Source organism: Sprattus sprattus (genome assembly GCF_963457725.1).
Source record: "Sprattus sprattus genome assembly, chromosome: 21".
NCBI lineage: Eukaryota > Metazoa > Chordata > Actinopteri > Clupeiformes > Clupeidae > Sprattus > Sprattus sprattus.
Window position 1 is genome coordinate 16,270,326 of NC_137919.1, and position 24,916 is coordinate 16,295,241.

Below are 24,916 nucleotides of genomic sequence, written 5' to 3' on the forward strand. Positions count from 1 at the left end.
ATCCCTCTGTATTTTTTTCCCCATCTAATATGCCAACAAAATGGAAAAGGATTTTTTAACCTGGCTTTATCCCATGATCAGACATGGTCTTTTAAACATTATGCAAATTAGTGCATATTTAATGAGATAACGCCTAATTTGCATATTGAAACATCAAAATACAAAAAACTTGTAATACATTTTTTTCTCATCTAAACATGACTAATCAACTGAGAAAGTTTCATGGTGATACCTTTTATTTAAGATTTTTACCCTATTCACCTGTAGTGTCTCGCCTTAAGTTTAAAGATGGAATTTGTTTGCCCAGTCCAAACTGGTTAACCATGGGTAGACCACAAAAAAAGTTGAAAATATTTCAAAGTCCAAACTGGTTAACCATGGGTGAAAAGAAAAAAAGTGGAACATTTTTCTAATTCAAAACTGGTTAACCATGGGTTAGCTTTTCTTTTAGGTTGACCATGGGTCTTAGATCCGTAGGCTGCGCACCATTGACTCAAGCCTCGGAGGGGGTGTTTAAGGCTGGTTATGGGCTTAAGGGTGGACCGGTGCTTAAGTCTGGTTATTTCTGGTGCTTGGGGTGCATCGGCAGCCTGCCTGAAAGTTGGAGGTGCCCCCACCGTCCCGGTGCTGCCTCTGGCCAGGAAGGCTGGCGCCAGCTTGGTCTTGTACAACTCATACTTACCTGGCAGGGGCGATACAATGATCAAGAAGGTTGTTTGCCCAGGGCGAGGCTCGGCCATTGCACAGCCGTGTCGTGCTGACCCCTGCGAATTCCTCAAATGTAGGAATCTCGACTGCACAATTTCTGGTGGTGGGGGACTGCGTTCGCGCTCTCCCCTGAGGTGATGGTTTAATGACAGACTAAAGCGCCGGCTTTGACTCGGAGGGCTGAAAGGCACGGCGATGATCTCCAGCAAGGGCTATTTGAAATGTGCGGAGGCTGCAATTGGAGGAATATTGAGGACTAATTGGAATGTGGGGAGGCTGCAAATGAAGGCATATTGAAATTGCAATCTTTGGCAAGTTGTATGTCGTCTGAAATATGGATTCCTAAACTGGAAACGCCTCGTACGTTTGTTATGGAACGCTACTTAAGTTTAAAGATGGAATTTGTTTGCCCAGTCCAAACTGGTTAACCATGGGTAGACCACAAAAAAAGTTGAAAATATTTCAAAGTCCAAACTGGTTAACCATGGGTGAAAAAAAAAAAAGAAAAAAAGTGGAACATTTTTCTAATTCCAAACTGGTTAACCATGGGTTAGCTTTTCTTTTTGGTTGACCATGGGTCTTAGATCCGTAGGCTGCGCACCATTGACTCAAGCCTCAGAGGGGGTGTTTAAGGCTGGTTATGGGCTTAAGGGTGGACCGGTGCTTAAGTCTGGTTATTTCTGGTGCTTGGGGTGCATCGGCAGCCTGCCTGAGAGTTGGAGGTGCCCCCACCGTCCCGGTGCTGCCTCTGGCCAGGAAGGCTGGCGCCAGCTTGGTCTTCTACAACTCATACTTACCTGGCAGGGGCGATACAATGATCAAGAAGGTTGTTTGCCCAGGGCGAGGCTCGGCCATTGCACAGCCGTGTCGTGCTGACCCCTGCGAATTCCTCAAATGTAGGAATCTCGACTGCACAATATCTGGTGGTGGGGGACTGCGTTCGCGCTCTCCCCTGAGGTGATGGTTTAATGACAGACTAAAGCGCCGGCTTTGACTCGGAGGGCTGAAAGGCACGGCGATGATCTCCAGCAAGGGCTATTTGAAATGTGCGGAGGCTGCAATTGGAGGAATATTGAGGACTAATTGGAATGTGGGGAGGCTGCAAATGAAGGCATATTGAAATTGCAATCTTTGGCAAGTTGTATGTCGTCTGAAATATGGATTCCTAAACTGGAAACGCCTCGTACGTTTGTTATGGAACGCTACTTAAGTTTAAAGATGGAATTTGTTTGCCCAGTCCAAACTGGTTAACCATGGGTAGACCACAAAAAAAGTTGAAAATATTTCAAAGTCCAAACTGGTTAACCATGGGTGAAAAAAAAAAAAGAAAAAAAGTGGAACATTTTTCTAATTCCAAACTGGTTAACCATGGGTTAGCTTTTCTTTTTGGTTGACCATGGGTCTTAGATCCGTAGGCTGCGCACCATTGACTCAAGCCTCAGAGGGGGTGTTTAAGGCTGGTTATGGGCTTAAGGGTGGACCGGTGCTTAAGTCTGGTTATTTCTGGTGCTTGGGGTGCATCGGCAGCCTGCCTGAGAGTTGGAGGTGCCCCCACCGTCCCGGTGCTGCCTCTGGCCAGGAAGGCTGGCGCCAGCTTGGTCTTCTACAACTCATACTTACCTGGCAGGGGCGATACAATGATCAAGAAGGTTGTTTGCCCAGGGCGAGGCTCGGCCATTGCACAGCCGTGTCGTGCTGACCCCTGCGAATTCCTCTAATGTAGGAATCTCGACTGCACAATTTCTGGTGGTGGGGGACTGCGTTCGCGCTCTCCCCTGAGGTGATGGTTTAATGACAGACTAAAGCGCCGGCTTTGACTCGGAGGGCTGAAAGGCACGGCGATGATCTCCAGCAAGGGCTATTTGAAATGTGCGGAGGCTGCAATTGGAGGAATATTGAGGACTAATTGGAATGTGGGGAGGCTGCAAATGAAGGCATATTGAAATTGCAATCTTTGGCAAGTTGTATGTCGTCTGAAATATGGATTCCTAAACTGGAAACGCCTCGTACGTTTGTTATGGAACGCTACTTAAGGCGAGACACGGCAGGCAAAAACATCGTTTTTTCAGCAGTGGTCAATTTTGAGATTTTGAGCTAGTTCACTCCCTAAACATGTAATCTTTCATACTAGCATAAAGAAAATATCCTAATTATACATTAATGTGTATATTTATTCACATTTTGTCTGTTCGCGGCGTCAGCATTCTCATAGGTTTCCAGGAAAGTTAGCATTCTAACGTAACGTGCTGTGTGTCGGCTTTCTGATTCCTTTCATGTTTGGTACCGTTGGAAAGCGCTATAGCTCTCACACAACGTTATCTAATCCAAATAAGGACATTTCCTTTCCAGCAGTAACCAATGATGTTAGCAAAAACGGGGGTTTAAACCTAAGGACGCAATTTCATTGGTTTGCGGTGGTTTCTGATAACGTGATTCGCTCAGACGCATCACGTGGTATGGCTTGACACTTCCTGAATCTTTAAATGCGATTTTCTCAAAATGAGTTTTTGGTCATACTCCAAGGATCATAACTCCACTTCAGTTCAACCTATATACACCAAACTTTCCAGTCTCGTACCCAACTATATTATGAAGACATTTACAGAGGGATTTGTAAATATATTATTCCTAGCCTGAATTATATAACATTATATCCCCAAAAACATAGCGAAAATCGACTTTCTAAGGCTATTGACAGTCTTTTCTGATTTACAGGAAAACAAAAGTAGATATCCATAAATCCCTCTGTATTTTTTTTCCCATCTAATATGCCAACAAAATGGAAAAGGATTTTTTAACCTGGCTTTATCCCATGATCAGACATGGTCTTTTAAACATTATGCAAATTAGCGCATATTTAATGAGATAACGCCTAATTTGCATATTGAAACATCAAAATACAAAAAACTTGTAATACATTTTTTTCTCATCTAAACATGACTAATCAACTGAGAAAGTTTCATGGTGATACCTTTTATTTAAGATTTTTACCCTATTCACCTGTAGTGTCTCGCCTTAAGTTTAAAGATGGAATTTGTTTGCCCAGTCCAAACTGGTTAACCATGGGTAGACCACAAAAAAAGTTGAAAATATTTCAAAGTCCAAACTGGTTAACCATGGGTGAAAAGAAAACAAGTGGAACATTTTTCTAATTCAAAACTGGTTAACCATGGGTTAGCTTTTCTTTTAGGTTGACCATGGGTCTTAGATCCGTAGGCTGCGCACCATTGACTCAAGCCTCGGAGGGGGTGTTTAAGGCTGGTTATGGGCTTAAGGGTGGACCGGTGCTTAAGTCTGGTTATTTCTGGTGCTTGGGGTGCATCGGCAGCCTGCCTGAAAGTTGGAGGTGCCCCCACCGTCCCGGTGCTGCCTCTGGCCAGGAAGGCTGGCGCCAGCTTGGTCTTGTACAACTCATACTTACCTGGCAGGGGCGATACAATGATCAAGAAGGTTGTTTGCCCAGGGCGAGGCTCGGCCATTGCACAGCCGTGTCGTGCTGACCCCTGCGAATTCCTCAAATGTAGGAATCTCGACTGCACAATTTCTGGTGGTGGGGGACTGCGTTCGCGCTCTCCCCTGAGGTGATGGTTTAATGACAGACTAAAGCGCCGGCTTTGACTCGGAGGGCTGAAAGGCACGGCGATGATCTCCAGCAAGGGCTATTTGAAATGTGCGGAGGCTGCAATTGGAGGAATATTGAGGACTAATTGGAATGTGGGGAGGCTGCAAATGAAGGCATATTGAAATTGCAATCTTTGGCAAGTTGTATGTCGTCTGAAATATGGATTCCTAAACTGGAAACGCCTCGTACGTTTGTTATGGAACGCTACTTAAGTTTAAAGATGGAATTTGTTTGCCCAGTCCAAACTGGTTAACCATGGGTAGACCACAAAAAAAGTTGAAAATATTTCAAAGTCCAAACTGGTTAACCATGGGTGAAAAAAAAAAAAGAAAAAAAGTGGAACATTTTTCTAATTCCAAACTGGTTAACCATGGGTTAGCTTTTCTTTTTGGTTGACCATGGGTCTTAGATCCGTAGGCTGCGCACCATTGACTCAAGCCTCAGAGGGGGTGTTTAAGGCTGGTTATGGGCTTAAGGGTGGACCGGTGCTTAAGTCTGGTTATTTCTGGTGCTTGGGGTGCATCGGCAGCCTGCCTGAGAGTTGGAGGTGCCCCCACCGTCCCGGTGCTGCCTCTGGCCAGGAAGGCTGGCGCCAGCTTGGTCTTCTACAACTCATACTTACCTGGCAGGGGCGATACAATGATCAAGAAGGTTGTTTGCCCAGGGCGAGGCTCGGCCATTGCACAGCCGTGTCGTGCTGACCCCTGCGAATTCCTCTAATGTAGGAATCTCGACTGCACAATTTCTGGTGGTGGGGGACTGCGTTCGCGCTCTCCCCTGAGGTGATGGTTTAATGACAGACTAAAGCGCCGGCTTTGACTCGGAGGGCTGAAAGGCACGGCGATGATCTCCAGCAAGGGCTATTTGAAATGTGCGGAGGCTGCAATTGGAGGAATATTGAGGACTAATTGGAATGTGGGGAGGCTGCAAATGAAGGCATATTGAAATTGCAATCTTTGGCAAGTTGTATGTCGTCTGAAATATGGATTCCTAAACTGGAAACGCCTCGTACGTTTGTTATGGAACGCTACTTAAGGCGAGACACGGCAGGCAAAAACATCGTTTTTTCAGCAGTGGTCAATTTTGAGATTTTGAGCTAGTTCACTCCCTAAACATGTAATCTTTCATACTAGCATAAAGAAAATATCCTAATTATACATTAATGTGTATATTTATTCACATTTTGTCTGTTCGCGGCGTCAGCATTCTCATAGGTTTCCAGGAAAGTTAGCATTCTAACGTAACGTGCTGTGTGTCGGCTTTCTGATTCCTTTCATGTTTGGTACCGTTGGAAAGCGCTATAGCTCTCACACAACGTTATCTAATCCAAATAAGGACATTTCCTTTCCAGCAGTAACCAATGATGTTAGCAAAAACGGGGGTTTAAACCTAAGGACGCAATTTCATTGGTTTGCGGTGGTTTCTGATAACGTGATTCGCTCAGACGCATCACGTGGTATGGCTTGACACTTCCTGAATCTTTAAATGCGATTTTCTCAAAATGAGTTTTTGGTCATACTCCAAGGATCATAACTCCACTTCAGTTCAACCTATATACACCAAACTTTCCAGTCTCGTACCCAACTATATTATGAAGACATTTACAGAGGGATTTGTAAATATATTATTCCTAGCCTGAATTATATAACATTATATCCCCAAAAACATAGCGAAAATCGACTTTCTAAGGCTATTGACAGTCTTTTCTGATTTACAGGAAAACAAAAGTAGATATCCATAAATCCCTCTGTATTTTTTTTCCCATCTAATATGCCAACAAAATGGAAAAGGATTTTTTAACCTGGCTTTATCCCATGATCAGACATGGTCTTTTAAACATTATGCAAATTAGCGCATATTTAATGAGATAACGCCTAATTTGCATATTGAAACATCAAAATACAAAAAACTTGTAATACATTTTTTTCTCATCTAAACATGACTAATCAACTGAGAAAGTTTCATGGTGATACCTTTTATTTAAGATTTTTACCCTATTCACCTGTAGTGTCTCGCCTTAAGTTTAAAGATGGAATTTGTTTGCCCAGTCCAAACTGGTTAACCATGGGTAGACCACAAAAAAAGTTGAAAATATTTCAAAGTCCAAACTGGTTAACCATGGGTGAAAAGAAAACAAGTGGAACATTTTTCTAATTCAAAACTGGTTAACCATGGGTTAGCTTTTCTTTTAGGTTGACCATGGGTCTTAGATCCGTAGGCTGCGCACCATTGACTCAAGCCTCGGAGGGGGTGTTTAAGGCTGGTTATGGGCTTAAGGGTGGACCGGTGCTTAAGTCTGGTTATTTCTGGTGCTTGGGGTGCATCGGCAGCCTGCCTGAAAGTTGGAGGTGCCCCCACCGTCCCGGTGCTGCCTCTGGCCAGGAAGGCTGGCGCCAGCTTGGTCTTGTACAACTCATACTTACCTGGCAGGGGCGATACAATGATCAAGAAGGTTGTTTGCCCAGGGCGAGGCTCGGCCATTGCACAGCCGTGTCGTGCTGACCCCTGCGAATTCCTCAAATGTAGGAATCTCGACTGCACAATTTCTGGTGGTGGGGGACTGCGTTCGCGCTCTCCCCTGAGGTGATGGTTTAATGACAGACTAAAGCGCCGGCTTTGACTCGGAGGGCTGAAAGGCACGGCGATGATCTCCAGCAAGGGCTATTTGAAATGTGCGGAGGCTGCAATTGGAGGAATATTGAGGACTAATTGGAATGTGGGGAGGCTGCAAATGAAGGCATATTGAAATTGCAATCTTTGGCAAGTTGTATGTCGTCTGAAATATGGATTCCTAAACTGGAAACGCCTCGTACGTTTGTTATGGAACGCTACTTAAGGCGAGACACGGCAGGCAAAAACATCGTTTTTTCAGCAGTGGTCAATTTTGAGATTTTGAGCTAGTTCACTCCCTAAACATGTAATCTTTCATACTAGCATAAAGAAAATATCCTAATTATACATTAATGTGTATATTTATTCACATTTTGTCTGTTCGCGGCGTCAGCATTCTCATAGGTTTCCAGGAAAGTTAGCATTCTAACGTAACGTGCTGTGTGTCGGCTTTCTGATTCCTTTCATGTTTGGTACCGTTGGAAAGCGCTATAGCTCTCACACAACGTTATCTAATCCAAATAAGGACATTTCCTTTCCAGCAGTAACCAATGATGTTAGCAAAAACGGGGGTTTAAACCTAAGGACGCAATTTCATTGGTTTGCGGTGGTTTCTGATAACGTGATTCGCTCAGACGCATCACGTGGTATGGCTTGACACTTCCTGAATCTTTAAATGCGATTTTCTCAAAATGAGTTTTTGGTCATACTCCAAGGATCATAACTCCACTTCAGTTCAACCTATATACACCAAACTTTCCAGTCTCGTACCCAACTATATTATGAAGACATTTACAGAGGGATTTGTAAATATATTATTCCTAGCCTGAATTATATAACATTATATCCCCAAAAACATAGCGAAAATCGACTTTCTAAGGCTATTGACAGTCTTTTCTGATTTACAGGAAAACAAAAGTAGATATCCATAAATCCCTCTGTATTTTTTTCCCCATCTAATATGCCAACAAAATGGAAAAGGATTTTTTAACCTGGCTTTATCCCATGATCAGACATGGTCTTTTAAACATTATGCAAATTAGTGCATATTTAATGAGATAACGCCTAATTTGCATATTGAAACATCAAAATACAAAAAACTTGTAATACATTTTTTTCTCATCTAAACATGACTAATCAACTGAGAAAGTTTCATGGTGATACCTTTTATTTAAGATTTTTACCCTATTCACCTGTAGTGTCTCGCCTTAAGTTTAAAGATGGAATTTGTTTGCCCAGTCCAAACTGGTTAACCATGGGTAGACCACAAAAAAAGTTGAAAATATTTCAAAGTCCAAACTGGTTAACCATGGGTGAAAAGAAAAAAAGTGGAACATTTTTCTAATTCAAAACTGGTTAACCATGGGTTAGCTTTTCTTTTAGGTTGACCATGGGTCTTAGATCCGTAGGCTGCGCACCATTGACTCAAGCCTCGGAGGGGGTGTTTAAGGCTGGTTATGGGCTTAAGGGTGGACCGGTGCTTAAGTCTGGTTATTTCTGGTGCTTGGGGTGCATCGGCAGCCTGCCTGAAAGTTGGAGGTGCCCCCACCGTCCCGGTGCTGCCTCTGGCCAGGAAGGCTGGCGCCAGCTTGGTCTTGTACAACTCATACTTACCTGGCAGGGGCGATACAATGATCAAGAAGGTTGTTTGCCCAGGGCGAGGCTCGGCCATTGCACAGCCGTGTCGTGCTGACCCCTGCGAATTCCTCAAATGTAGGAATCTCGACTGCACAATTTCTGGTGGTGGGGGACTGCGTTCGCGCTCTCCCCTGAGGTGATGGTTTAATGACAGACTAAAGCGCCGGCTTTGACTCGGAGGGCTGAAAGGCACGGCGATGATCTCCAGCAAGGGCTATTTGAAATGTGCGGAGGCTGCAATTGGAGGAATATTGAGGACTAATTGGAATGTGGGGAGGCTGCAAATGAAGGCATATTGAAATTGCAATCTTTGGCAAGTTGTATGTCGTCTGAAATATGGATTCCTAAACTGGAAACGCCTCGTACGTTTGTTATGGAACGCTACTTAAGTTTAAAGATGGAATTTGTTTGCCCAGTCCAAACTGGTTAACCATGGGTAGACCACAAAAAAAGTTGAAAATATTTCAAAGTCCAAACTGGTTAACCATGGGTGAAAAAAAAAAAAGAAAAAAAGTGGAACATTTTTCTAATTCCAAACTGGTTAACCATGGGTTAGCTTTTCTTTTTGGTTGACCATGGGTCTTAGATCCGTAGGCTGCGCACCATTGACTCAAGCCTCAGAGGGGGTGTTTAAGGCTGGTTATGGGCTTAAGGGTGGACCGGTGCTTAAGTCTGGTTATTTCTGGTGCTTGGGGTGCATCGGCAGCCTGCCTGAGAGTTGGAGGTGCCCCCACCGTCCCGGTGCTGCCTCTGGCCAGGAAGGCTGGCGCCAGCTTGGTCTTCTACAACTCATACTTACCTGGCAGGGGCGATACAATGATCAAGAAGGTTGTTTGCCCAGGGCGAGGCTCGGCCATTGCACAGCCGTGTCGTGCTGACCCCTGCGAATTCCTCAAATGTAGGAATCTCGACTGCACAATATCTGGTGGTGGGGGACTGCGTTCGCGCTCTCCCCTGAGGTGATGGTTTAATGACAGACTAAAGCGCCGGCTTTGACTCGGAGGGCTGAAAGGCACGGCGATGATCTCCAGCAAGGGCTATTTGAAATGTGCGGAGGCTGCAATTGGAGGAATATTGAGGACTAATTGGAATGTGGGGAGGCTGCAAATGAAGGCATATTGAAATTGCAATCTTTGGCAAGTTGTATGTCGTCTGAAATATGGATTCCTAAACTGGAAACGCCTCGTACGTTTGTTATGGAACGCTACTTAAGTTTAAAGATGGAATTTGTTTGCCCAGTCCAAACTGGTTAACCATGGGTAGACCACAAAAAAAGTTGAAAATATTTCAAAGTCCAAACTGGTTAACCATGGGTGAAAAAAAAAAAAGAAAAAAAGTGGAACATTTTTCTAATTCCAAACTGGTTAACCATGGGTTAGCTTTTCTTTTTGGTTGACCATGGGTCTTAGATCCGTAGGCTGCGCACCATTGACTCAAGCCTCAGAGGGGGTGTTTAAGGCTGGTTATGGGCTTAAGGGTGGACCGGTGCTTAAGTCTGGTTATTTCTGGTGCTTGGGGTGCATCGGCAGCCTGCCTGAGAGTTGGAGGTGCCCCCACCGTCCCGGTGCTGCCTCTGGCCAGGAAGGCTGGCGCCAGCTTGGTCTTCTACAACTCATACTTACCTGGCAGGGGCGATACAATGATCAAGAAGGTTGTTTGCCCAGGGCGAGGCTCGGCCATTGCACAGCCGTGTCGTGCTGACCCCTGCGAATTCCTCTAATGTAGGAATCTCGACTGCACAATTTCTGGTGGTGGGGGACTGCGTTCGCGCTCTCCCCTGAGGTGATGGTTTAATGACAGACTAAAGCGCCGGCTTTGACTCGGAGGGCTGAAAGGCACGGCGATGATCTCCAGCAAGGGCTATTTGAAATGTGCGGAGGCTGCAATTGGAGGAATATTGAGGACTAATTGGAATGTGGGGAGGCTGCAAATGAAGGCATATTGAAATTGCAATCTTTGGCAAGTTGTATGTCGTCTGAAATATGGATTCCTAAACTGGAAACGCCTCGTACGTTTGTTATGGAACGCTACTTAAGGCGAGACACGGCAGGCAAAAACATCGTTTTTTCAGCAGTGGTCAATTTTGAGATTTTGAGCTAGTTCACTCCCTAAACATGTAATCTTTCATACTAGCATAAAGAAAATATCCTAATTATACATTAATGTGTATATTTATTCACATTTTGTCTGTTCGCGGCGTCAGCATTCTCATAGGTTTCCAGGAAAGTTAGCATTCTAACGTAACGTGCTGTGTGTCGGCTTTCTGATTCCTTTCATGTTTGGTACCGTTGGAAAGCGCTATAGCTCTCACACAACGTTATCTAATCCAAATAAGGACATTTCCTTTCCAGCAGTAACCAATGATGTTAGCAAAAACGGGGGTTTAAACCTAAGGACGCAATTTCATTGGTTTGCGGTGGTTTCTGATAACGTGATTCGCTCAGACGCATCACGTGGTATGGCTTGACACTTCCTGAATCTTTAAATGCGATTTTCTCAAAATGAGTTTTTGGTCATACTCCAAGGATCATAACTCCACTTCAGTTCAACCTATATACACCAAACTTTCCAGTCTCGTACCCAACTATATTATGAAGACATTTACAGAGGGATTTGTAAATATATTATTCCTAGCCTGAATTATATAACATTATATCCCCAAAAACATAGCGAAAATCGACTTTCTAAGGCTATTGACAGTCTTTTCTGATTTACAGGAAAACAAAAGTAGATATCCATAAATCCCTCTGTATTTTTTTTCCCATCTAATATGCCAACAAAATGGAAAAGGATTTTTTAACCTGGCTTTATCCCATGATCAGACATGGTCTTTTAAACATTATGCAAATTAGCGCATATTTAATGAGATAACGCCTAATTTGCATATTGAAACATCAAAATACAAAAAACTTGTAATACATTTTTTTCTCATCTAAACATGACTAATCAACTGAGAAAGTTTCATGGTGATACCTTTTATTTAAGATTTTTACCCTATTCACCTGTAGTGTCTCGCCTTAAGTTTAAAGATGGAATTTGTTTGCCCAGTCCAAACTGGTTAACCATGGGTAGACCACAAAAAAAGTTGAAAATATTTCAAAGTCCAAACTGGTTAACCATGGGTGAAAAGAAAACAAGTGGAACATTTTTCTAATTCAAAACTGGTTAACCATGGGTTAGCTTTTCTTTTAGGTTGACCATGGGTCTTAGATCCGTAGGCTGCGCACCATTGACTCAAGCCTCGGAGGGGGTGTTTAAGGCTGGTTATGGGCTTAAGGGTGGACCGGTGCTTAAGTCTGGTTATTTCTGGTGCTTGGGGTGCATCGGCAGCCTGCCTGAAAGTTGGAGGTGCCCCCACCGTCCCGGTGCTGCCTCTGGCCAGGAAGGCTGGCGCCAGCTTGGTCTTGTACAACTCATACTTACCTGGCAGGGGCGATACAATGATCAAGAAGGTTGTTTGCCCAGGGCGAGGCTCGGCCATTGCACAGCCGTGTCGTGCTGACCCCTGCGAATTCCTCAAATGTAGGAATCTCGACTGCACAATTTCTGGTGGTGGGGGACTGCGTTCGCGCTCTCCCCTGAGGTGATGGTTTAATGACAGACTAAAGCGCCGGCTTTGACTCGGAGGGCTGAAAGGCACGGCGATGATCTCCAGCAAGGGCTATTTGAAATGTGCGGAGGCTGCAATTGGAGGAATATTGAGGACTAATTGGAATGTGGGGAGGCTGCAAATGAAGGCATATTGAAATTGCAATCTTTGGCAAGTTGTATGTCGTCTGAAATATGGATTCCTAAACTGGAAACGCCTCGTACGTTTGTTATGGAACGCTACTTAAGTTTAAAGATGGAATTTGTTTGCCCAGTCCAAACTGGTTAACCATGGGTAGACCACAAAAAAAGTTGAAAATATTTCAAAGTCCAAACTGGTTAACCATGGGTGAAAAAAAAAAAAGAAAAAAAGTGGAACATTTTTCTAATTCCAAACTGGTTAACCATGGGTTAGCTTTTCTTTTTGGTTGACCATGGGTCTTAGATCCGTAGGCTGCGCACCATTGACTCAAGCCTCAGAGGGGGTGTTTAAGGCTGGTTATGGGCTTAAGGGTGGACCGGTGCTTAAGTCTGGTTATTTCTGGTGCTTGGGGTGCATCGGCAGCCTGCCTGAGAGTTGGAGGTGCCCCCACCGTCCCGGTGCTGCCTCTGGCCAGGAAGGCTGGCGCCAGCTTGGTCTTCTACAACTCATACTTACCTGGCAGGGGCGATACAATGATCAAGAAGGTTGTTTGCCCAGGGCGAGGCTCGGCCATTGCACAGCCGTGTCGTGCTGACCCCTGCGAATTCCTCTAATGTAGGAATCTCGACTGCACAATTTCTGGTGGTGGGGGACTGCGTTCGCGCTCTCCCCTGAGGTGATGGTTTAATGACAGACTAAAGCGCCGGCTTTGACTCGGAGGGCTGAAAGGCACGGCGATGATCTCCAGCAAGGGCTATTTGAAATGTGCGGAGGCTGCAATTGGAGGAATATTGAGGACTAATTGGAATGTGGGGAGGCTGCAAATGAAGGCATATTGAAATTGCAATCTTTGGCAAGTTGTATGTCGTCTGAAATATGGATTCCTAAACTGGAAACGCCTCGTACGTTTGTTATGGAACGCTACTTAAGGCGAGACACGGCAGGCAAAAACATCGTTTTTTCAGCAGTGGTCAATTTTGAGATTTTGAGCTAGTTCACTCCCTAAACATGTAATCTTTCATACTAGCATAAAGAAAATATCCTAATTATACATTAATGTGTATATTTATTCACATTTTGTCTGTTCGCGGCGTCAGCATTCTCATAGGTTTCCAGGAAAGTTAGCATTCTAACGTAACGTGCTGTGTGTCGGCTTTCTGATTCCTTTCATGTTTGGTACCGTTGGAAAGCGCTATAGCTCTCACACAACGTTATCTAATCCAAATAAGGACATTTCCTTTCCAGCAGTAACCAATGATGTTAGCAAAAACGGGGGTTTAAACCTAAGGACGCAATTTCATTGGTTTGCGGTGGTTTCTGATAACGTGATTCGCTCAGACGCATCACGTGGTATGGCTTGACACTTCCTGAATCTTTAAATGCGATTTTCTCAAAATGAGTTTTTGGTCATACTCCAAGGATCATAACTCCACTTCAGTTCAACCTATATACACCAAACTTTCCAGTCTCGTACCCAACTATATTATGAAGACATTTACAGAGGGATTTGTAAATATATTATTCCTAGCCTGAATTATATAACATTATATCCCCAAAAACATAGCGAAAATCGACTTTCTAAGGCTATTGACAGTCTTTTCTGATTTACAGGAAAACAAAAGTAGATATCCATAAATCCCTCTGTATTTTTTTTCCCATCTAATATGCCAACAAAATGGAAAAGGATTTTTTAACCTGGCTTTATCCCATGATCAGACATGGTCTTTTAAACATTATGCAAATTAGCGCATATTTAATGAGATAACGCCTAATTTGCATATTGAAACATCAAAATACAAAAAACTTGTAATACATTTTTTTCTCATCTAAACATGACTAATCAACTGAGAAAGTTTCATGGTGATACCTTTTATTTAAGATTTTTACCCTATTCACCTGTAGTGTCTCGCCTTAAGTTTAAAGATGGAATTTGTTTGCCCAGTCCAAACTGGTTAACCATGGGTAGACCACAAAAAAAGTTGAAAATATTTCAAAGTCCAAACTGGTTAACCATGGGTGAAAAGAAAACAAGTGGAACATTTTTCTAATTCAAAACTGGTTAACCATGGGTTAGCTTTTCTTTTAGGTTGACCATGGGTCTTAGATCCGTAGGCTGCGCACCATTGACTCAAGCCTCGGAGGGGGTGTTTAAGGCTGGTTATGGGCTTAAGGGTGGACCGGTGCTTAAGTCTGGTTATTTCTGGTGCTTGGGGTGCATCGGCAGCCTGCCTGAAAGTTGGAGGTGCCCCCACCGTCCCGGTGCTGCCTCTGGCCAGGAAGGCTGGCGCCAGCTTGGTCTTGTACAACTCATACTTACCTGGCAGGGGCGATACAATGATCAAGAAGGTTGTTTGCCCAGGGCGAGGCTCGGCCATTGCACAGCCGTGTCGTGCTGACCCCTGCGAATTCCTCAAATGTAGGAATCTCGACTGCACAATTTCTGGTGGTGGGGGACTGCGTTCGCGCTCTCCCCTGAGGTGATGGTTTAATGACAGACTAAAGCGCCGGCTTTGACTCGGAGGGCTGAAAGGCACGGCGATGATCTCCAGCAAGGGCTATTTGAAATGTGCGGAGGCTGCAATTGGAGGAATATTGAGGACTAATTGGAATGTGGGGAGGCTGCAAATGAAGGCATATTGAAATTGCAATCTTTGGCAAGTTGTATGTCGTCTGAAATATGGATTCCTAAACTGGAAACGCCTCGTACGTTTGTTATGGAACGCTACTTAAGTTTAAAGATGGAATTTGTTTGCCCAGTCCAAACTGGTTAACCATGGGTAGACCACAAAAAAAGTTGAAAATATTTCAAAGTCCAAACTGGTTAACCATGGGTGAAAAAAAAAAAAGAAAAAAAGTGGAACATTTTTCTAATTCCAAACTGGTTAACCATGGGTTAGCTTTTCTTTTTGGTTGACCATGGGTCTTAGATCCGTAGGCTGCGCACCATTGACTCAAGCCTCAGAGGGGGTGTTTAAGGCTGGTTATGGGCTTAAGGGTGGACCGGTGCTTAAGTCTGGTTATTTCTGGTGCTTGGGGTGCATCGGCAGCCTGCCTGAGAGTTGGAGGTGCCCCCACCGTCCCGGTGCTGCCTCTGGCCAGGAAGGCTGGCGCCAGCTTGGTCTTCTACAACTCATACTTACCTGGCAGGGGCGATACAATGATCAAGAAGGTTGTTTGCCCAGGGCGAGGCTCGGCCATTGCACAGCCGTGTCGTGCTGACCCCTGCGAATTCCTCAAATGTAGGAATCTCGACTGCACAATATCTGGTGGTGGGGGACTGCGTTCGCGCTCTCCCCTGAGGTGATGGTTTAATGACAGACTAAAGCGCCGGCTTTGACTCGGAGGGCTGAAAGGCACGGCGATGATCTCCAGCAAGGGCTATTTGAAATGTGCGGAGGCTGCAATTGGAGGAATATTGAGGACTAATTGGAATGTGGGGAGGCTGCAAATGAAGGCATATTGAAATTGCAATCTTTGGCAAGTTGTATGTCGTCTGAAATATGGATTCCTAAACTGGAAACGCCTCGTACGTTTGTTATGGAACGCTACTTAAGGCGAGACACGGCAGGCAAAAACATCGTTTTTTCAGCAGTGGTCAATTTTGAGATTTTGAGCTAGTTCACTCCCTAAACATGTAATCTTTCATACTAGCATAAAGAAAATATCCTAATTATACATTAATGTGTATATTTATTCACATTTTGTCTGTTCGCGGCGTCAGCATTCTCATAGGTTTCCAGGAAAGTTAGCATTCTAACGTAACGTGCTGTGTGTCGGCTTTCTGATTCCTTTCATGTTTGGTACCGTTGGAAAGCGCTATAGCTCTCACACAACGTTATCTAATCCAAATAAGGACATTTCCTTTCCAGCAGTAACCAATGATGTTAGCAAAAACGGGGGTTTAAACCTAAGGACGCAATTTCATTGGTTTGCGGTGGTTTCTGATAACGTGATTCGCTCAGACGCATCACGTGGTATGGCTTGACACTTCCTGAATCTTTAAATGCGATTTTCTCAAAATGAGTTTTTGGTCATACTCCAAGGATCATAACTCCACTTCAGTTCAACCTATATACACCAAACTTTCCAGTCTCGTACCCAACTATATTATGAAGACATTTACAGAGGGATTTGTAAATATATTATTCCTAGCCTGAATTATATAACATTATATCCCCAAAAACATAGCGAAAATCGACTTTCTAAGGCTATTGACAGTCTTTTCTGATTTACAGGAAAACAAAAGTAGATATCCATAAATCCCTCTGTATTTTTTTCCCCATCTAATATGCCAACAAAATGGAAAAGGATTTTTTAACCTGGCTTTATCCCATGATCAGACATGGTCTTTTAAACATTATGCAAATTAGCGCATATTTAATGAGATAACGCCTAATTTGCATATTGAAACATCAAAATACAAAAAACTTGTAATACATTTTTTTCTCATCTAAACATGACTAATCAACTGAGAAAGTTTCATGGTGATACCTTTTATTTAAGATTTTTACCCTATTCACCTGTAGTGTCTCGCCTTAAGTTTAAAGATGGAATTTGTTTGCCCAGTCCAAACTGGTTAACCATGGGTAGACCACAAAAAAAGTTGAAAATATTTCAAAGTCCAAACTGGTTAACCATGGGTGAAAAGAAAACAAGTGGAACATTTTTCTAATTCAAAACTGGTTAACCATGGGTTAGCTTTTCTTTTAGGTTGACCATGGGTCTTAGATCCGTAGGCTGCGCACCATTGACTCAAGCCTCGGAGGGGGTGTTTAAGGCTGGTTATGGGCTTAAGGGTGGACCGGTGCTTAAGTCTGGTTATTTCTGGTGCTTGGGGTGCATCGGCAGCCTGCCTGAAAGTTGGAGGTGCCCCCACCGTCCCGGTGCTGCCTCTGGCCAGGAAGGCTGGCGCCAGCTTGGTCTTGTACAACTCATACTTACCTGGCAGGGGCGATACAATGATCAAGAAGGTTGTTTGCCCAGGGCGAGGCTCGGCCATTGCACAGCCGTGTCGTGCTGACCCCTGCGAATTCCTCAAATGTAGGAATCTCGACTGCACAATTTCTGGTGGTGGGGGACTGCGTTCGCGCTCTCCCCTGAGGTGATGGTTTAATGACAGACTAAAGCGCCGGCTTTGACTCGGAGGGCTGAAAGGCACGGCGATGATCTCCAGCAAGGGCTATTTGAAATGTGCGGAGGCTGCAATTGGAGGAATATTGAGGACTAATTGGAATGTGGGGAGGCTGCAAATGAAGGCATATTGAAATTGCAATCTTTGGCAAGTTGTATGTCGTCTGAAATATGGATTCCTAAACTGGAAACGCCTCGTACGTTTGTTATGGAACGCTACTTAAGTTTAAAGATGGAATTTGTTTGCCCAGTCCAAACTGGTTAACCATGGGTAGACCACAAAAAAAGTTGAAAATATTTCAAAGTCCAAACTGGTTAACCATGGGTGAAAAAAAAAAAAGAAAAAAAGTGGAACATTTTTCTAATTCCAAACTGGTTAACCATGGGTTAGCTTTTCTTTTTGGTTGACCATGGGTCTTAGATCCGTAGGCTGCGCACCATTGACTCAAGCCTCAGAGGGGGTGTTTAAGGCTGGTTATGGGCTTAAGGGTGGACCGGTGCTTAAGTCTGGTTATTTCTGGTGCTTGGGGTGCATCGGCAGCCTGCCTGAGAGTTGGAGGTGCCCCCACCGTCCCGGTGCTGCCTCTGGCCAGGAAGGCTGGCGCCAGCTTGGTCTTCTACAACTCATACTTACCTGGCAGGGGCGATACAATGATCAAGAAGGTTGTTTGCCCAGGGCGAGGCTCGGCCATTGCACAGCCGTGTCGTGCTGACCCCTGCGAATTCCTCAAATGTAGGAATCTCGACTGCACAATATCTGGTGGTGGGGGACTGCGTTCGCGCTCTCCCCTGAGGTGATGGTTTAATGACAGACTAAAGCGCCGGCTTTGACTCGGAGGGCTGAAAGGCACGGCGATGATCTCCAGCAAGGGCTATTTGAAATGTGCGGAGGCTGCAATTGGAGGAATATTGAGGACTAATTGGAATGTGGGGAGGCTGCAAATGAAGGCATATTGAAATTGCAATCTTTGGCAAGTTGTATGTCGTCTGAAATATGGATTCCTAAACTGGAAACGCCTCGTACGTTTGTTATGGAACGCTACTTAAGGCGAGACACGGCAGGCAAAAACATCGTTTTTTCAGCAGTGGTCAATTTTGAGATTTTGAGCTAGTTCACTCCCTAAACATGTAATCTTTCATACTAGCATAAAGAAAATATCCTAATTATACATTAATGTGTATATTTATTCACATTTTGTCTGTTCGCGGCGTCAGCATTCTCATAGGTTTCCAGGAAAGTTAGCATTCTAACGTAACGTGCTGTGTGTCGGCTTTCTGATTCCTTTCATGTTTGGTACCGTTGGAAAGCGCTATAGCTCTCACACAACGTTATCTAATCCAAATAAGGACATTTCCTTTCCAGCAGTAACCAATGATGTTAGCAAAAACGGGGGTTTAAACCTAAGGACGCAATTTCATTGGTTTGCGGTGGTTTCTGATAACGTGATTCGCTCAGACGCATCACGTGGTATGGCTTGACACTTCCTGAATCTTTAAATGCGATTTTCTCAAAATGAGTTTTTGGTCATACTCCAAGGATCATAACTCCACTTCAGTTCAACCTATATACACCAAACTTTCCAGTCTCGTACCCAACTATATTATGAAGACATTTACAGAGGGATTTGTAAATATATTATTCCTAGCCTGAATTATATAACATTATATCCCCAAAAACATAGCGAAAATCGACTTTCTAAGGCTATTGACAGTCTTTTCTGATTTACAGGAAAACAAAAGTAGATATCCATAAATCCCTCTGTATTTTTTTCCCCATCTAATATGCCAACAAAATGGAAAAGGATTTTTTAACCTGGCTTTATCCCATGATCAGACATGGTCTTTTAAACATTATGCAAATTAGCGCATATTTAATGAGATAACGCCTAATTTGCATATTGAAACATCAAAATACAAAAAACTTGTAATACATTTTTTTCTCATCTAAACATGACTAATCAACTGAGAAAGTTTCATGGTGATACCTTTTATTTAAGATTTTTACCCTATTCACCTGTAGTGTCTCGCCTTAAGTTTAAAGATGGAATTTGTTTGCCCAGTCCAAACTGGTTAACCATGGGTAGACCACAAAAAAAGTTGAAAATATTTCAAAGTCCAAACTGGTTAACCATGGGTGAAAAGAAAACAAGTGGAACATTTTTCTAATTCAAAACTGGTTAACCATGGGTTAGCTTTTCTTTTAGGTTGACCATGGGTCTTAGATCCGTAGGCTGCGCACCATTGACTCAAGCCTCGGAGGGGGTGTTTAAGGCTGGTTATGGGCTTAAGGGTGGACCGGTGCTTAAGTCTGGTTATTTCTGGTGCTTGGGGTGCATCGGCAGCCTGCCTGAAAGTTGGAGGTGCCCCCACCGTCCCGGTGCTGCCTCTGGCCAGGAAGGCTGGCGCCAGCTTGGTCTTGTACAACTCATACTTACCTGGCAGGGGCGATACAATGATCAAGAAGGTTGTTTGCCCAGGGCGAGGCTCGGCCATTGCACAGCCGTGTCGTGCTGACCCCTGCGAATTCCTCAAATGTAGGAATCTCGACTGCACAATTTCTGGTGGTGGGGGACTGCGTTCGCGCTCTCCCCTGAGGTGATGGTTTAATGACAGACTAAAGCGCCGGCTTTGACTCGGAGGGCTGAAAGGCACGGCGATGATCTCCAGCAAGGGCTATTTGAAATGTGCGGAGGCTGCAATTGGAGGAATATTGAGGACTAATTGGAATGTGGGGAGGCTGCAAATGAAGGCATATTGAAATTGCAATCTTTGGCAAGTTGTATGTCGTCTGAAATATGGATTCCTAAACTGGAAACGCCTCGTACGTTTGTTATGGAACGCTACTTAAGTTTAAAGATGGAATTTGTTTGCCCAGTCCAAACTGGTTAACCATGGGTAGACCACAAAAAAAGTTGAAAATATTTCAAAGTCCAAACTGGTTAACCATGGGTGAAAAAAAAAAAAGAAAAAAAGTGGAACATTTTTCTAATTCCAAACTGGTTAACCATGGGTTAGCTTTTCTTTTTGGTTGACCATGGGTCTTAGATCCGTAGGCTGCGCACCATTGACTCAAGCCTCAGAGGGGGTGTTTAAGGCTGGTTATGGGCTTAAGGGTGGACCGGTGCTTAAGTCTGGTTATTTCTGGTGCTTGGGGTGCATCGGCAGCCTGCCTGAGAGTTGGAGGTGCCCCCACCGTCCCGGTGCTGCCTCTGGCCAGGAAGGCTGGCGCCAGCTTGGTCTTCTACAACTCATACTTACCTGGCAGGGGCGATACAATGATCAAGAAGGTTGTTTGCCCAGGGCGAGGCTCGGCCATTGCACAGCCGTGTCGTGCTGACCCCTGCGAATTCCTCAAATGTAGGAATCTCGACTGCACAATATCTGGTGGTGGGGGACTGCGTTCGCGCTCTCCCCTGAGGTGATGGTTTAATGACAGACTAAAGCGCCGGCTTTGACTCGGAGGGCTGAAAGGCACGGCGATGATCTCCAGCAAGGGCTATTTGAAATGTGCGGAGGCTGCAATTGGAGGAATATTGAGGACTAATTGGAATGTGGGGAGGCTGCAAATGAAGGCATATTGAAATTGCAATCTTTGGCAAGTTGTATGTCGTCTGAAATATGGATTCCTAAACTGGAAACGCCTCGTACGTTTGTTATGGAACGCTACTTAAGGCGAGACACGGCAGGCAAAAACATCGTTTTTTCAGCAGTGGTCAATTTTGAGATTTTGAGCTAGTTCACTCCCTAAACATGTAATCTTTCATACTAGCATAAAGAAAATATCCTAATTATACATTAATGTGTATATTTATTCACATTTTGTCTGTTCGCGGCGTCAGCATTCTCATAGGTTTCCAGGAAAGTTAGCATTCTAACGTAACGTGCTGTGTGTCGGCTTTCTGATTCCTTTCATGTTTGGTACCGTTGGAAAGCGCTATAGCTCTCACACAACGTTATCTAATCCAAATAAGGACATTTCCTTTCCAGCAGTAACCAATGATGTTAGCAAAAACGGGGGTTTAAACCTAAGGACGCAATTTCATTGGTTTGCGGTGGTTTCTGATAACGTGATTCGCTCAGACGCATCACGTGGTATGGCTTGACACTTCCTGAATCTTTAAATGCGATTTTCTCAAAATGAGTTTTTGGTCATACTCCAAGGATCATAACTCCACTTCAGTTCAACCTATATACACCAAACTTTCCAGTCTCGTACCCAACTATATTATGAAGACATTTACAGAGGGATTTGTAAATATATTATTCCTAGCCTGAATTATATAACATTATATCCCCAAAAACATAGCGAAAATCGACTTTCTAAGGCTATTGACAGTCTTTTCTGATTTACAGGAAAACAAAAGTAGATATCCATAAATCCCTCTGTATTTTTTTCCCCATCTAATATGCCAACAAAATGGAAAAGGATTTTTTAACCTGGCTTTATCCCATGATCAGACATGGTCTTTTAAACATTATGCAAATTAGCGCATATTTAATGAGATAACGCCTAATTTGCATATTGAAACATCAAAATACAAAAAACTTGTAATACATTTTTTTCTCATCTAAACATGACTAATCAACTGAGAAAGTTTCATGGTGATACCTTTTATTTAAGATTTTTACCCTATTCACCTGTAGTGTCTCGCCTTAAGTTTAAAGATGGAATTTGTTTGCCCAGTCCAAACTGGTTAACCATGGGTAGACCACAAAAAAAGTTGAAAATATTTCAAAGTCCAAACTGGTTAACCATGGGTGAAAAGAAAACAAGTGGAACATTTTTCTAATTCAAAACTGGTTAACCATGGGTTAGCTTTTCTTTTAGGTTGACCATGGGTCTTAGATCCGTAGGCTGCGCACCATTGACTCAAGCCTCGGAGGGGGTGTTTAAGGCTGGTTATGGGCTTAAGGGTGGACCGGTGCTTAAGTCTGGTTATTTCTGGTGCTTGGGGTGCATCGGCAGCCTGCCTGAAAGTTGGAGGTGCCCCCACCGTCCCGGTGCTGCCTCTGGCCAGGAAGGCTGGCGCCAGCTTGGTCTTGTACAACTCATACTTACCTGGCAGGGGCGATACAATGATCAAGAAGGTTGTTTGCCCAGGGCGAGGCTCGGCCATTGCACAGCCGTGTCGTGCTGACCCCTGCGAATTCCTCAAATGTAGGAATCTCGACTGCACAATTTCTGGTGGTGGGGGACTGCGTTCGCGCTCTCCCCTGAGGTGATGGTTTAATGACAGACTAAAGCGCCGGCTTTGACTCGGAGGGCTGAAAGGCACGGCGATGATCTCCAGCAAGGGCTATTTGAAATGTGCGGAGGCTGCAATTGGAGGAATATTGAGGACTAATTGGAATGTGGGGAGGCTGCAAATGAAGGCATATTGAAATTGCAATCTTTGGCAAGTTGTATGTCGTCTGAAATATGGATTCCTAAACTGGAAACGCCTCGTACGTTTGTTATGGAACGCTACTTAAGTTTAAAGATGGAATTTGTTTGCCCAGTCCAAACTGGTTAACCATGGGTAGACCACAAAAAAAGTTGAAAATATTTCAAAGTCCAAACTGGTTAACCATGGGTGAAAAAAAAAAAAGAAAAAAAGTGGAACATTTTTCTAATTCCAAACTGGTTAACCATGGGTTAGCTTTTCTTTTTGGTTGACCATGGGTCTTAGATCCGTAGGCTGCGCACCATTGACTCAAGCCTCAGAGGGGGTGTTTAAGGCTGGTTATGGGCTTAAGGGTGGACCGGTGCTTAAGTCTGGTTATTTCTGGTGCTTGGGGTGCATCGGCAGCCTGCCTGAGAGTTGGAGGTGCCCCCACCGTCCCGGTGCTGCCTCTGGCCAGGAAGGCTGGCGCCAGCTTGGTCTTCTACAACTCATACTTACCTGGCAGGGGCGATACAATGATCAAGAAGGTTGTTTGCCCAGGGCGAGGCTCGGCCATTGCACAGCCGTGTCGTGCTGACCCCTGCGAATTCCTCAAATGTAGGAATCTCGACTGCACAATATCTGGTGGTGGGGGACTGCGTTCGCGCTCTCCCCTGAGGTGATGGTTTAATGACAGACTAAAGCGCCGGCTTTGACTCGGAGGGCTGAAAGGCACGGCGATGATCTCCAGCAAGGGCTATTTGAAATGTGCGGAGGCTGCAATTGGAGGAATATTGAGGACTAATTGGAATGTGGGGAGGCTGCAAATGAAGGCATATTGAAATTGCAATCTTTGGCAAGTTGTATGTCGTCTGAAATATGGATTCCTAAACTGGAAACGCCTCGTACGTTTGTTATGGAACGCTACTTAAGGCGAGACACGGCAGGCAAAAACATCGTTTTTTCAGCAGTGGTCAATTTTGAGATTTTGAGCTAGTTCACTCCCTAAACATGTAATCTTTCATACTAGCATAAAGAAAATATCCTAATTATACATTAATGTGTATATTTATTCACATTTTGTCTGTTCGCGGCGTCAGCATTCTCATAGGTTTCCAGGAAAGTTAGCATTCTAACGTAACGTGCTGTGTGTCGGCTTTCTGATTCCTTTCATGTTTGGTACCGTTGGAAAGCGCTATAGCTCTCACACAACGTTATCTAATCCAAATAAGGACATTTCCTTTCCAGCAGTAACCAATGATGTTAGCAAAAACGGGGGTTTAAACCTAAGGACGCAATTTCATTGGTTTGCGGTGGTTTCTGATAACGTGATTCGCTCAGACGCATCACGTGGTATGGCTTGACACTTCCTGAATCTTTAAATGCGATTTTCTCAAAATGAGTTTTTGGTCATACTCCAAGGATCATAACTCCACTTCAGTTCAACCTATATACACCAAACTTTCCAGTCTCGTACCCAACTATATTATGAAGACATTTACAGAGGGATTTGTAAATATATTATTCCTAGCCTGAATTATATAACATTATATCCCCAAAAACATAGCGAAAATCGACTTTCTAAGGCTATTGACAGTCTTTTCTGATTTACAGGAAAACAAAAGTAGATATCCATAAATCCCTCTGTATTTTTTTCCCCATCTAATATGCCAACAAAATGGAAAAGGATTTTTTAACCTGGCTTTATCCCATGATCAGACATGGTCTTTTAAACATTATGCAAATTAGCGCATATTTAATGAGATAACGCCTAATTTGCATATTGAAACATCAAAATACAAAAAACTTGTAATACATTTTTTTCTCATCTAAACATGACTAATCAACTGAGAAAGTTTCATGGTGATACCTTTTATTTAAGATTTTTACCCTATTCACCTGTAGTGTCTCGCCTTAAGTTTAAAGATGGAATTTGTTTGCCCAGTCCAAACTGGTTAACCATGGGTAGACCACAAAAAAAGTTGAAAATATTTCAAAGTCCAAACTGGTTAACCATGGGTGAAAAGAAAACAAGTGGAACATTTTTCTAATTCAAAACTGGTTAACCATGGGTTAGCTTTTCTTTTAGGTTGACCATGGGTCTTAGATCCGTAG